Raw genomic sequence first — 16,809 nt, 5'->3', positions numbered from 1 at the left:
TTCGACTAGCAAACGATGATATTCTAGAGGTTACAGGTATGGGAGATGTTGATTTGATAACTTTAGCAGGTACTTCTTGGACTTTGAAAGACGTGAGGGTTATTCCAAATTTTAAGAGACGTTTGATTTCAGTTGGACAGTTGGATGACCAGGGGCACGATGTAAATTTGGGAATGGGCAGTGGAAGGTAGTCAAAGGAATCTCGTGGTTGCTCGTGGTAAGAAAATGGGTTCGTTGTATATGGTCGATATGAAACCGAAAGGAGTGGATCCAGTTTTGGTGAAAGACAAAGTCCGGTTCACAGAATCTCGTGGGCAGAATAAGGTTCGTTTTGCAAGTAACAAACCCAGAGCCAAAGTGAAGATTCAGGATGAACGAGCTAAGAAGGTTAAATCAGTCAAAGGACATCGTGACAGTGGGAGCAAAAGTCGTGTTTCAGTTACAGTTCCAGGTCGACAATGGATTAAGAAAACCAGTATTCCAGCTGTAAAAGTCTCTCTAGTGGATTACTTGCTGAATATGGAGAGTGTTTGTTCTCAGGGTATCTCAGGATCCGGTAGTTTGTTTAAGTGGGAGCCGGTAGGGACAGAGAACGGGTTAGGGGCATTTTAGCCGAGACTAATGTGTTGGAGCTCCTGGGAGCTTCAACGGGTCTTTAGGTTAATTAATGAGAAAGCGGGTGGCAACTATAAGTTAAATGTTTAGATTACACAAGTAAAATCAGGAGTGCAGACGAGAGTACTCAAGGCCTCCGAGTGGGAGATTGTTGGGTTCGTAGGCCTTTTGTTTAGGCCCGGTTTATTATTTGATGTTCAAAGGGCAGGCGGGTGTAGGGTGTCTAAACCGAAGCCCGGTGTCACACCCCGACCAAAGGTGACGGAACATGCCGGGACGCGACGGATTGCCCATAAGCGCATGAAACTATTTAAAGCGACAATATTTAAGAACTCATTTAATTTCACACATCAAAGTGTCACATAACAATATTCATAGATAATCATAACAAAATATAGCAAATGAATATATTGTTCAATTTGCTAATATCCTAACGGACTTGATGACGTTTTCTCCAACTCCATAATCAACCTAAATGCAAACCTGTAACATTTCATAAAATAAAGTTCATCAACACAAAGGTTGGTGAGCAATTCATAGTTTTGAGAATATATGTATATAATAAGAAAAGCTACAATCTTGTATACGAAACAACAAATAAACAACAATAATTTGGATAATATGAGGTCGCTAATAAGAATGCATTAGCGGCACCGTCTATTAGAGAATACCATATAGATTCGGATTTCAGGATGTCGTTAATAAGAATACATTAACGGCATCGTGCTATAAGAGAATACCAGATGGTTCACGGATTTATGAATCAACCCTCCAAAAGCGATAAAACACATAAGCATATAAACATATAAGCATAGATCACCAAATCGAGCATTTATTTAAGTAAAGTATACAATAACGGTTGTGGTTTAAGATTCAAGTATAAAGCATTTAATTTGAATAAGTATGAAATGTCACCCCCAAAACGAAAGGTGGAAAACAGGGTAAGAAAATACTCACATTCAAGTATAAAACTTGGTCGGTAAAAGACGGGAAAACGGAAGGACGAGTATAACGAGCAAAGTCTAAATAAAAGTAAAAGCCTTGAATTAGAAGGGTTGTTTTGGGAAAGCTTTAAAATAAAAGACACGAAATGTAAACAATTAAAGTTTAAGGTTTATAAAGTAACTATTTTAGAAATTATAGAAATAATCCTTTAAAAACTTAAGTTTGCTCAAAACCGGGTTAAAGTATCTAACCATAATTGTGACATTCGTCAAATTTGAGTCTCGTTCTATATTCATTTTTTTAATCATTTTGTAACATGCCGATTTCTTTCGCGTTTATTTTAAATAAGTTATACTTCGTAATTGTGGTTAAACTTGTAAATTCGAATCGGAATTCATCAACTCATTAATAATATAACTCTAGCGTGTGCGAGGTTTGTCAAAATAAAGTTATGTATAGTTTATAAGCTCGGTTAAATAAACTCTAGGGGCTAAAGTGGATTTCCTTAAACCTATTCAAGATTTAAACCATTTATAACTAAATACCAAACTTGAGGGGCCAAAAATGTAACATTTATAACCTACCTATAAAAGAAACAAACCCTAATCCTAATATTATTAACACCAGCCGCCACACCCTTCCTCTCTCGCAATTCCGGTGACCGGAATAGCTCCAGCGAGCTCCGGCGACGTTTGACGCCAGCTCTGGCTACCCACCTCCCCCTTCACCGACACCACCACCCTCACCATCACCTCCTGGCCACTTCCCCTTTCCCCCTTGATTTTCCGGCGACCGAAAATCCGGCCGCCGTGTACCGGTGTGCTCCCTATCTCTCTACCCCTCTATCTCTCCGTCTCTGTTCTCTCTCTCTCCCCGCCTCTCTCCCCCTCGCCGTACCCTATCTCTCTCTCTCTCTCTCTCTCTCTCGTCGGTTCCCTCTCTCTCTTCTCTCTTTCCGTTTCTTCATTTCCGACGCACCTCAGGTGGCCGGAATCGGCCTCGGGAACTGCTGTTTCTTCATGTCCAACAGGTTCGGCTCGGTTCCTTCTCGGTGTAGAACCACGAGCATAAACTCAAATAATAGGTAAATTTATCTTGGGTGTTGGTGTTATTAAATTTCCATAAATCGATTATAAGATTTGAACTTGTTAATAATCGGTTTTATATTTCGGTCATATTCTTTGAAACGAGTGGGATGAGTATTGGATTGTTTTGGTTTGGGGAAAAGATGAACAACCGGGTTCGGGTCTCAACTTAGACCGATTTTAATGTTAATTTTTACACTTAACAAATTTCGGTTACTATTAGTGTTAATATTTTTACATAAAAATTATTATTAGTATTATTATGATTATATGTATTTATTATTATTATTAACAAGATTTTTATTGTAATTATTATTGTTATTACTATTATCCTTTTAACAAAACTATTATTATTACCATTATTTTCATAATAATAGATTATCATTATTATGATCATTATTATCTTTATCACTATGATTATTAAGGAATGTTATTAAAATCTAATATTGTTAATATAACCCATTTGTTTTATCGAACCGAAATCCATGTCGAGCCTAGTTGTCGTTTAACGTCATTGTCACTAGAGTTATATATTTTTTATCATTAATACTACTATTATTAAAATGTTATAAGTATTAGTTATTATTAATATGACACATATAATTATAATAATAATAATAATAATAATAATAATTAAAACTTATAAATCTATTAATAACGTTTTCAACAATAAAGTAATAATTATTATATTTATTACTACTACTACTATTAGTTTTAACAACAATTCTCAATTTGTAGTATTACTATGTATTATCATCATCTTTATCTTATATATATATATATATATATAATATGTTATAAAATTATTATTATCATTACTATCTTTATCATAAATAATATTATTTTATTTTAAGTATAAATTTAGCACGAGTCTCTAATCATTAACAAACTAACCGGTAACCCGATTTACAACCGAACCTCATCGTTCATTGTTTCCAATATAGTTTCATCATAGTTTCAAGTTCATTAATATATTACATTATTTATTTTTAGCTAAGGTGTTTATCGTTTCAAGTTGGATTCATTCGTTTTGTTCACAAGCTTTCTATTTGTCGATCATTTATTATTTCTCGATTCATCAATCGAGGTGAGTACTTTCATACCCCTTTTTCCATCTTTCGTTTTGGGGTGACATTTCATACTTATTAAACTAAATGCTTTATTTACTTGAATCTTAAACCCACAAACGTGATTGTATACATTACTTAAATACTTGCTTGATTTGGTGTTCTATGCTTATATGCCTATGTGTTTATCGCTTTCGGTTGGTTGAATCTATAAATCCTAGACTACTTGGCATCCCCTTGTAGCAATGTGTCGTTAACGTAATGCAATTAACGATAAACTATTAAATCCTAGACTACTCGGCAGCCCCTTGTAGCTAGGTGGCGCTAACATAATTCTATTAGCGATTGCCAATTTATCCAAGTCGTTGCTTTTATTTATTGTTTTGTATACAAGTTTTGTGGCTTTTTATTACTATATACTTATATGCTCAAACTTATGAATTGCTCACCAACCTTTGTGTTGACAAACTTTATTTTATGAAATGTTACAGGTTTGACTTTTGTTGTCTCGTTTGCTTGACGAAAACGTTACCAAGACTATTAGGGTATTAGTAAAATGAACAATATAAATGTTACTTGTATTAAATTCGTTTGTGTGAACGAGAGGTGTTGATTATTGATTTATGAAATAAATGAGTTGATTAAATATGGTCACTTTAAATAGTGTCTTGTGTATTTGGGCAACCGGTTGCACCCCGGCATGTTCCGCCGCCTTTGGTCGGGCTGTGACAGATTGGTATCAGAGCCACAAGACTATAGGATAGGTGGTTAGACGCAACGACCTAATATAGTCTTTATTTTAGAGTCCTTATACGTGTTGCCTATACGTGTTTACCCTACTTGATTGTTCAATGCACTTGTTTATTTATATACTTATTTATTTTATCAAATCATAAATATACACATACATACACTTTCATAGTACTCCAAGGTATCCTTACCTTAAAACGCAAAAACATTAGTTTTTATTGTGTTTTATGGATCACGAGCTTAACTTGGATCCCGTTGTTTCAAATCTCCTTAAAGATCGTCTCATATGAGATGACCACTTTAAGTAGTAGAATGCGAGCGTTCCGCCCGCCATCCTAATTTTCGGTGTTAAGACAATAGAACTATGGTAATTTTGTGGACTAGTGTTTTGACATGACGTTGTATTCTGATTTATTATTTTTGCTACAATCGTTATTTGAGTCGAAGACATGAAAAAGACGCGGAGGTACGTGCACACGTTTAGACTCAACATGGTATTTTTGTAATAAAGGTTTTTAGTGTCGGAATATCAAGTCATGGTGGTTCATGCACGATTTCTCCATCTTTAAATCTTAAAACATTATTATTACGTTTCAAGAATTTAAACCATTTTTTCTTTATTTTGTTATAAATTCTTATCACAAGGTCTTCATTTATAAATGTTATATATTTTTTTACATATATCTCAATTTTATATGGTAAAATTTTACACCAATTTTCTCATTTTGATTCCACGCTGATTTTTATTACAGATTTCGTTCATTATGATCTCTTCGATATAGGTTAAATATATGTATATATAGAGTTTGATCTATTCATAATAAATTTTAATATGCCATTTATTTTCATTAACACGACTTACAAACGAAAATCTTATTATATAAATTTAATCATATTAAGAAGGTTTTATGATAAATTCCGCCTCAACTTTTCAAGTAAATTTTCCTATTGTATAAACTTTAAATTGTTTTTTAAAGTCGTTGCGCGAAAATCTTATAAAAATTTTATTTTTATAAATATTCCGTTTATTTTGGACGATCACTTCAAAATTTTAATTATTTAAACTTCTCACGACATTTTTAATTAGACTATATTATATAATACACGTGGTAAAATTTTCACTACCCAATTTTATTTTCATAACAACTTTCATCAGGCAATCTTTGGTTAATTATAAATTTTCGCAAATAAAAAAAATTTTAAATCAAACGATTTTCCGCGTTTTAAAATTCTTATGATAGTTTTGCCATGATCTTCCAAGAAATCACAAACTTATAGCTTGTAATCTTCTTGAAACTCTCATGCAAAACTTCATAGAAATTTTACTTTAAAGATCAAATCGTTTACTTATGATTTCTCGATTTACAATGCCGGTCATTTAACTTACCATGATATTTTTGTTACACGATATTAAATAACGAACTTGGTAAAAAAAAATTCATTTCGCAACTTTGTTTTCCCAAAAAAAAACGACATTCATCATTTAATATTGAGACCTCATAACAAATTTTGACATTCAATTTACGTATTTTAAATTTCCTCATAAGCAAAAAAAAATAATAAAAAAAATTATTGTAACCTTAATAAAGAAATTTGTGTGATTCACACGCTCGGATCTCAAAAATTCTATTTATATAATATATATTTACATAAATATATATTAACTTGTAATTTTTATTATCAATATTTTCATGGACATTTCAAACATTATTTATAAATTATGATATTTTCAATTTAATACCTACGATTAGTCAAAATTTCCCTAAACGCAACCACAAGTTCCCGAACTCCCGTATCACATCTCAAACTACCGCCTTAAATCAAACCATCCTTACACTTCAAAAGTTTTCCCGCGCACTCAAATTTTTCCTCAATATGAACGAAACCTAAACATCCAAAAGTATACCCTCACCTACTCAAACCTTATGCAAAATCCAAGATGTACAACATTAACCCAACAAAAAGCCTGAATACCGACACCTTTACGCCACAAACACCTATCAAACTCACTATCCAAATACTTCAAAGACACCGACAAACACACCCACAAAATGCCTTGAACATATACGAACCAAAGCTTACCCAACTATGACTTAAAATCCTTCGAACCATACTATGTCGAGTCACAAACTATATCGCCACACCGTTTCCCATCCAACCATAGAGTTGATATTAAAATAGTAACCCAAACACTCCTTGTAAAATACATGTATAAACCAAATCTCAACCCAAACTAGCTAAGATCAAATTATTTAACCCACCAACTTAACCCAAGCTCAAATAAGCCAAACCTCACCTAATAGCCCAACCATTACTCATACAAATCATCCAAGCCCAAACCACTCAAACGACCTAAACTCAACAAACCCCATTGATTCAACTCAAGAAAACTCAACTATCCAAGCCGACCTAAACACCCCGATTTACTACTACACTTCCAAACCATTCACCGTACGAAGCCTGAAACCCCTTCCTACGCATGCAAGCTTCATTTTCCCTAATTATATATATATATATAGGTATATATATATATATATATATACAATTAGTGTGTTTATAACGACCCCATGTGTTCAAATAATCACTTTTAGATTATACACTCTAAAAATATGTATATATATATATATATTGTATTGTCAAGACAACAAAATTTTATTATGAGGATTTGCTTTCAAAGATTATTAAACGATTATATGGGTGATTCAAGATTTATAAATATTGTCACCTAAGGTGATAAATCTCATAAAGACTTTATAAATTCGAGATTTCATTTTGAATGTTGAATGCGGGATTTATTTAGTAACAAATTTCAACTTTCACCGTATTGCGTAAACTCAATGACCATGGCTTTGCAAATCTTTCGAGACGCTTTTATAAATACTTTATGCTCCATATTGCTACACAAATTTTCGTCCGATAACGTTTTATGCAAATTATTACCTCTTATCATCGCAAGCATCATCACTTTATATAATTTATTTTCATCACAATAACTTTATGTATACAAACTCCTTTAACAACTTTGGTTACAAGATTTACATTCAATAATGATTTAAATATTTTCCCTAGCAATGCGTTATCGCGATGCTTTGTTATTATGTACATTTCTTAGAAACAATAAAACGGCCTTACTTAAGACCTTATTTCAAATTTTATTCTATTATACGCTACGAGATTTACATATTTCGACATTTATTCGAGTCTTACGATTATTGCGATTTTTCTTTTCATTTGATGAGATGTTTCGATGACAATATTATGCACACGAGATTTCATTTTGATGTTTTGATTTTTCATGACCGAATTCAAACTATTCAATAACAATTTGTGTAATATTTTCATAGCCTCAATTTCGCTACAAAATTTGTTTATCTTTTAAACGATATTTCCATGACTATGTTATTCATATTTGACCATTTATGGAAACACAATTCTATACATTATTCTATATCATTTTATCTAATCTATTAACGGCCTATGTGTGGCTGTCTACAACTTTTGGCGCTATTAAGAACCGTTATTATAATGGCGATTATATAAATGGTTTCATAATAGTGGCCGTATTCACGTTTTATCACATTTCATCGATTGATGGTTGTTAACTAAATACTATTTTATTTATTTTGATGCACGTATGTGTCACCCCAAAGAAACTCACCTCATTCTAGTGGTTTCATGTAATCATATAATCAAATACTTATAACCTCAAGTTTGTTCACGTATGAAACTCATCGTACCCTATTACTAATTGTAACATTGTTTACCTCAACCTCATGTACTCACCTTTCCGGTTTCTTATTTTCACACTTTGGATTCTCGTTTCACTTATTGGATTTCGCATTTCCTTCTATCAGAATTCTCATTTTTAAAAAAATTTCACTCATCAGATTTTATACTAATTTAGTGACCCGACTTTAAACCATGGATTTTAATGATTCACTTATTACTTCATGCTGAGGACATTTGACTTCAATCCTCACTACCCGGGATTTTTTTTATTTATTTATTCGATCATCTTTACTTATTTATTACCAAAATAGTTATTTTCACCTTGGTTATACTTTAAAATTTGGATTGTTTCATTTATGTAACCCGTCTTCCTACCTATTAAAAAGTCAATCCCGAAAATTTTCAACCGCTAGTACTGTTTTATCAATTGTAGTAAAATTCAACAAATTTATTTACACATTTATTAATTAAAGATTTCCAAAAATAAATATGTCTCTTAAACCACATAAAGGAACGAACCATGTGGACCATACGATGATCTAAATAATTATGGGTGCACACTTAATTATCAAAATCCTCGTATGGAAGCCATGGTAAGTATACTTGTGTGCGATAACTCAGACCCGAGGATGATGGCAGAAAAACGATAAAAATGTGAAAACATAATAAGGGCATGGTGGATACGCCGCTGGTACATCCTATATATAAATGCTTTATTATGTTTCTCATTTGTAACGTTTTTTTTTTCAAATCATTAAGGATTTGACGTTACTCTTTTGCTTAAAATTTGTTAACGCAATTATCTTACTAAAGACAATATTCGTTAATAATTACTTTTTCTTTGATTTTATCTTAATTTTGGGACGAAATTTCTATAAAGTTGGGGATAATGTGACATTCGTCAAATTTGAGTCTTGTTCTATATTCATTTTTTTTGTAATAATTTTGTATCATGCCGATTTCTTTCGCGTTTATTTTAAATAAGTTATACTTCGTAATTGTGGTTAAACTTGTAAATTCGAATCGGAATTCATCAACTCATTAATAATATAACTCTAGCGTGTGCGAGGTTTGTCAAAATAAAGTTACGTATAGTTTTTAAGCTCGGTTAAATAAACTCTAGGGGCTAAAGTGGATTTCCTTAAACCTATTCAAGATTTAAACCATTTATAACTAAATACCAAACTTGAGGGGCCAAAAATGTAACATTTATAACCTACCTATAAAAGAAACAAACCCTAATCCTAATATTATTAACACCAGCCGCCACACCACTTCCTCTCTCGCAATTCCGGCGACCGGAATAGCTCCAGCGAGCTCCGGCGACGTCCGACGCCAGCTCTGGCTACCCACCCCCCTTCACCGACACCACCACCCCTCACCATCACCTCCTGGCCACTTCCCCTTTCCCCCTTGATTTTCCGGCGACAGGAAATCCGGCCGCCGTGTACCGCTGTGCTGCCTATCTCTCTACCTCTCTATCTCTCCGCCTCTGTTCTCTGTCTCCCCGCCTCTCTCCCCCTTGCTGTACCCTCTCTCTCTCTCTCTCTCTCTCTCTCTCTCTCTCTCTCTCTCGCGTCGGTTCCCTCTCTCTCTTCTCTCTTTCCGTTTCTTCATTTCCGACGCACCTCAGGTGGCCGGAATCGGCCTCGGGAACTGCTGTTTCTTCATGTCCAACGTGTTCGGCTCGGTTCCTTCTCGCTGTAGAACCACGAGCATAAACTCAAATAATAGGTAAATTTATCTTGGGTGTTGGTGTTATTAAATTTCTATAAATTGATTATAAGATTTGAACTTGTTAATAATCGGTTTTATATTTCGGTCATATTCTTTGAAATGAGTGGGATGAGTATTGGATTGTTTTGATTTGGGGAAAAGATGAATATCCGGGTTCGGGTCTCAACTTAGACCGATTTTAATGTTAATTGTTACACTTAACAAATTTCGGTTACTATTAGTGTTAATATTTTTACATAAAAATTATTATTAGTATTATTTTGATTATATGTATTTATTATTATTATTATTATTAAGATTTTTATTGTTATTATTATTGTTATTACTATTATCCTTTTAACAAAACTATTATTATTACCATTATTTTCATAATAATAGATTATCATTATTATGATCATTATTATCTTTATCACAATGATTATTAAGGAATGTTATTAAAATCTAATATTGTTAATATAACCCATTTGTTTTATCGAACCGAAACCCATGTCGGGCCTAGTTGTCGTTTAACGCCATTGTCACTCGAGTTATATTTTTAATCATTAATACTACTATTATTAAAATGTTATAAGTATTTGTTATTATTAATATGACACATATAATAATAATTATTATTATTGTTAAAACTTATAAATCTATTAATAACGTTTTCAACAATAAAGTAATAATTATTATATTTATTACTACTACTACTACTACTACTACTAGTTTTAACAACAATTCTTAAGTTGTAGTTTTAACGAACCATCCTTCCTTTTCACGAAGAGGTTTACGGTTCGGAGCTATTTACGGTCAAACCGAGGCTAGTCTCTTAAAACCCATAACCATGGAACTTGATAAATAAGCAAGATAGGTATAAGTTAGCATGGTTAGTAAGCAATAATAAAGTTAGATGGTTAGATGCGGAAAATATATAACAAAGACCACGAAAGTCCTCCATGTAGCGTTGCCTTACGAGGGCTGAAACTTAACCAACCGGGGCCGGATAAGTAACTACCAAAGGTAAAAAGGGGTGTATATTATATATATGTTGTGTCATATAATTCAAGTATTAGTTAAGAGTTAGTAAACTAATTAAAATGAAAAACTACATCAGTTTGACTTTGGAAGTCAAACCCGACATAAACATGAAAATAACCTTGTAAAGTCTTTGAATTTGAGTGAGGGAAAGAGTTATGAGCAGGGATTTATTTGGAGAGTGCCTTGTATTAATAGGATGAGCTTAGAGGAGTTAAACAAGAGGTTTTGTTGGCAAATTTCGGATTCGTTGGACAATAAAACAAGTAAGGGAGCAAAGGGGACAACCTGGTCTGCACCAGGTCGCGCTACGCGACCTCAGATGGTTCATCCGTCACGCGGCGCGGCAGGTAGGGCTGGTGATATTTTACAAAGTTTCAAAAATGACAGTTTGGCCCACGAAGTTCGTTTTAAGTGTTTTTAACGCGTTTTAAGGATCGAAAAGGATGTTTTCAAGACCCAAGAAGTGTGAAACAATATTTTAACATAAAATCCATCATTTTAATTATATCATAAGTTTCGGTTTACAAAACGGGTTGGTTTACATGATAAACGTATCATAAACGAATACAAACGAGTACAAACGGGACCCGATTTTGACGAATGTCACAATATCCCCTACTTTAAGAAATTTCGTCCCGAAATTAAAACGAAGTCGATGAAGCAAACAAGTGTGGATAACTCTCTTTCATAGTGTCTTCTCGTTCCAAAGTGAATTCTGCGCCACGCCGTAATTCCCATCGAACTTTGACTAACCGAATATGACTTCTCTTGGTTATATTCTCGCTGCGATCCATGATCTCAACGGGGCGTTCAACCATGATCATCGACTCATCGAAATGTACTTCGTCGAGAGGTATATGGAGATTACCCTCGGCTAAGCACTTTATGAGATTCGAAACATGAAACATTGGATGAACACTGGCAAGTTCTTGCGGTAATTCGAGTCGATAAGCTACTTTCCCAACATGCTCAATAATTTTTAAAGGACCAACAAAACGAGGAGCTAGCTTACCCTTCTTTCCAAAACGAACTACCCCCTTCCAAGGAGATACTTTTAGAAGGACAAGATCGTCAACATTAAATTCGATCGGTTTTCGCCGTTTGTCGGCGTAACTCTTTTGACGACTTCTAGCGGCTAGGAGGTTCTTACGGATTTGATCAATCACATCGATGGCTTCTTGGACCATTTCATGTCCCGTGATTTGAGCTTCACCGATTTCATTCCAACTAATCGGGGAACGACATTTGCGACCGTAAAGAGCATGAAAAGGAGCCATAACAATGCTGGAATGATAACTGTTGTTATACGAGAACTCGATGAAAGGAATGTGAGAATTCCAATTCCCACCAAAATCAAGAGCACACGCTCTTAGCATATCCTCGAGTGTTTGAATCGTACGTTCAGATTAACCGTCCGTTTGAGGATGATAAGCGGTGCTAAGATCGAGACATGTTCTTGAAGTGATCGCCAAACATGAGAAATAAAACGAGCTTAGCGATCGGAGATGATAGACATTGGCAAACCGTGTCGGCACACAATTTCCCGCACATAGATTTGAGCAAGCTGCTCGACAGATGACTTCTCGCGGATCGGAATGAAATGAGAAGACATGGTTAAACGATCAATAATCACCTAAATACTATCATTTTCTTTTTGGGTGTTGGGTAGTTTAGTGATAAAGTCCATAGCAATTTCTTCCCATTTCCAAATGGGAATCGGTGGTTGCTCGAGTAGATCAAAAGGTCTTTGATGTTCGGCTTTGACTTTTGAGCAAGTAAGACATTTAGATACAAACAATGCTACGTCCTTTTTCATACCCGGCCACCAAAAGGTAGCACGAAGATCGAAATACATCTTAACCGCACCGGGATGAACAGAATACCGCGAATTATGAGCTTTGTCGAGTATGCAAGTACGAAGATCATCGCGATTGGGAACCCACAAACGATTGAGAAAGTACAAAAGACCATCGAGTTTGGTTTCGAGTTGAAGTTCGGCTCCACATGACATTTCGTCGTACATGTTACCTTCTTCAACAGAGGTACGCTGAGCTTGAAGATACGAATTTGAAGATCGGTTTGAACAACAACGCTTAGAAGCATAACTGATTTAACATTAACCTTTCGAATTAGGGCGTTGGCGACAACATTCGCTTTACCAGGATGGTAACGAATTTCGCAATCGAATCACTAAGTAATTCGGCCTATCTTCGTTGTCTCATGTTGAGGTCTTTTTGGTCAAAAATATGTTGAAGGCTTTTATTGTCGGTAAAAACCACACACTTTGTACCATAAAGGTAATGTCTCCGGATTTTGAGGGCGAAAACGACGGCAGGAAGTTCGAGATCATGAGTGTTATAATTCTTCTCGTTGACCTTAAGTTGCCTTGATTCGTAAGCGATTACTTGACCTCGTTGCATGAGAACACAACCGAGACCTTGATGGGATGCATCGAAAAATACAACAAAATCGTCGTTTCCATCGGGAAGAGTTAGAACGAGAGCGTTGCAAAGCATGTCCTTGAGAGTTTGAAAGGCTTCCTCTTGTTTCGAACCCCAAATGAATGGTTTTCCTTTATGAGTGAGGGAAGTAAGAGGCAAAGAGATCTTGGAAAAGTTTCGTATGAAACGCCGATAATATCCGGCCAAACCTAGGAAGGATCGAATTTCGTGGGTGTTGTTGGAGTTTTCCAATCCTTAACGGCCTCAATTTTAGCGGGATCAACATAAATACCTTTGTCGTTTACGATATGTCCCAAAAATTGAACTTCCTCGAGCCAAAATTCACATTTGGAGGATTTGGTGTAGAGTCGTTTGTTTCTAAGGAGCTCGAGAATGGAACGCAAATGATGCTCATGTTCGGCTTTGGTCTTAGAAAAGATAAGGATGTCATCAATAAAGACAATAACGAATTTATCGAGGAATGGTTTGTAAACGCGGTTCATGAGATCCATAAATACCGCGGGTACGTTGGTTAACCCAAAGGGCATGACCAAAAATTCGAAATGTCCATATCGAGTACAAAAAGCGGTCTTTCGAATGTCTTCTTCACGAACACGCAATTGATGATAACCCGACCAAAGATCGATTTATGAGAAACAAGTTGCGCCTTGAAGTTGGTCAAAAAGATCGTTGATTCGTGGCAAAGGATAACGATTTTTAATAGTGAGTTTGTTAAGTTCTCGATAATCGATGCACATGCGAAACGAACCATCCTTCCTTTTCACGAAGAGGTTTACGGTTCGGAGCTATTTACGGTCAAACCGAGGCTAGTCTCTTAAAACCCATAACCATGGAACTTGATAAATAAGCAAGATAAGTATAAGTTAGCATGGTTAGTAAGCAATAATAAAGTTAGATGGTTAGATGCGGAAAATATATAACAAAGACCACGAAAGTCCTCCATGTAGCGTTGCCTTACGAGGGCTGAAACTTAACCAACCGGGGCCGGATAAGTAACTACCAAAGGTAAAAAGGGGTGTATATTATATATATGTTGTGTCATATAATTCAAGTATTAGTTAAGAGTTAGTAAACTAATTAAAATGAAAAACTACATCAGTTTGACTTTGGAAGTCAAACCCGACATAAACATGAAAATAACCTTGTAAAGTCTTTGAATTTGAGTGAGGGAAAGAGTTATGAGCAGGGATTTATTTGGAGAGTGCCTTGTATTAATAGGATGAGCTTAGAGGAGTTAAACAATAGGTTTAGTTGGCAAAATTCGGATTCGTTGGACAATAAAACAAGCAAGGGAGCAAAGGGGACAACCTGGTCTGCACCAGGTCGCGCTACGCGACCTCAGATGGTTCCCCCGTCACGCGGCGTGGCAGGTAGGGCTGGTGATATTTTACAAAGTTTCAAAAATGACAGTTTGGCCCACGAAGTTCGTTTTAAGTGTTTTTAACGCGTTTTAAGGATCGAAAAGGATGTTTTCAAGACCCAACAAGTGTGAAACAATATCTTAACATAAAATCCATCATTTTAATTATATCATAAGTTTCGGTTTACAAAACGGGTTGGTTTACATGATAAACGTATCATAAACGAATACAAAAGAGTACAAACGGGACCCGATTTTGACGAATGTCGCACCCGGCCCGGTTTGGATTTCTTATTTAATAAGATACAAACCCTAGGTGTATCTATATATATATATATGATTGTTATGTACTTGTAATCGTGGTCACTCAATAAAAGAAATACCTAATTGCCACCCGTGGACGTAGGTCAGTTTAGACCGAACCACGTTAAATCTTCGTGTTTGTTATTGCTTTCGTGTTTGTGTTCGGTTCGTTTGTGTGTTTAATCCTAACAGAGATATCCTAAATGGACAAGTGAAAGGGAGGACGGAGGAATGGGAAAGGAGCTTCCAACTTGTTAATGTTGTTGCCTAGCAGGCTGGCATGGTGGTTCAAATTCGTGGGAGTGGGTTGGAGCCTGGAGACAAGGGAAGGAAGTACAGTGTTAACTTTGTTAAGAGCTTTCTTGTTCAAGGTGTGGACAATGTTAATAATTACATTGTGAAGTGGGGTAATGGGTCCTAACAAAGTGCAACATCCATGTTTAGAGGGCGAGGATGAATAAGATGCTCATCGAAATGGTGTTAGGAAAATGGAATATCCCGATTGAAAGACATGTTATGCACCTTGTGTGAGGCATTATGGGAGTCGGTACATGGATCGTATTTTTACAGGTTGTGCGATTGCGACGATGGTTTGGACAATATAATTCGGTGGTGTAAGGTCTTCGCAATTTTTGATTTTACGGTTAGAGATTTTCTTGAGCTTTCCAAAACCTTGAACTAGGAGTCGGTCAAGAAGGAGGGTTTTCACGGATGAATTATAATAGCTTGTTTGAGACTTTGGAAAGTGAGAAACGAGAAGATGAACGGTGGTAAGGAAGTGAAGATTGTAAAGATCATAGGAGATATTAAATCTTCAGGCAATTGTATGAGGGTTGTATACCACTACTTTGTTTCATGTTTTCATAATGCTATGATTTCCATCCCTAATTTTTTTTAATTTAATCAGGATTAATATGTTAGTTATTTATTGAAAAACCAATGAGTTTTAGCTCAACTTATATTGGAGGAAAAATTAAAATTTTTGGTTGGAAACCGTAACGCCTTAAGTTTGAATATGATTTTTACCGGATTTTATCGTAGTGGGCCTTAAGGTGGTGGGTATTCCCAGAACCGGACATGGCGGGCTTGTGCTACCCAGTGTTGTCCGGAATCGTGGCATACGAGTCATCTTTTCATTGGGTTACCAGGTACAATGGCGAATCTTGGACAAAAACACAAAGAGTTCCAAATTTTCAAGCGAAAAATGATAAATTCGCCACTACTTAGAAAAAAAAAAGAAAAAGTTGGCGTGAGAACCCCTCAAGCCAATAGAAAACTTCGCACATTCCCAAGTAACCAAAATTTATTGGTTGGTTTTAAAAAGAAAGAATTTCTTTATTGAAAAGAGAAGGTCAATAATACATAAGACTGTGTGTTGTCGTTGAAGCCATCCCCTGGATTCATTGATTAATATTGTGATATGCAGTGTTAACCGTACATGTAACACTCCGACTTTAACGGAATACGCCGGGTGCAACGTACAAATCACTCATAAGCTCGTGATACTATTAATAGTGACAATATATTTATTTTATTCCATAATTTCGCAAGTACACAGATAGTTTATTAATGAGACAAACAACATTACATCTAAATGAAACAAATATTATTCATTAAAAAAATCCTAGGTATAACTGATTTTCTTGTACTGACACTTCCTCGTATCACTTGCAGCACATTTAAAATAATATATTTTGTCAACAACACATGTTTGTGAGTTTTCATAAGTTTTTACA

This window comes from Bidens hawaiensis, unplaced genomic scaffold (assembly GCF_021521415.1).
Source record: "Bidens hawaiensis isolate Kalapana, Puna unplaced genomic scaffold, B.hawaiensis_p1.1 tig00007743_1, whole genome shotgun sequence".
NCBI lineage: Eukaryota > Viridiplantae > Streptophyta > Magnoliopsida > Asterales > Asteraceae > Bidens > Bidens hawaiensis.
This window is presented reverse-complemented; position numbering follows the sequence as displayed.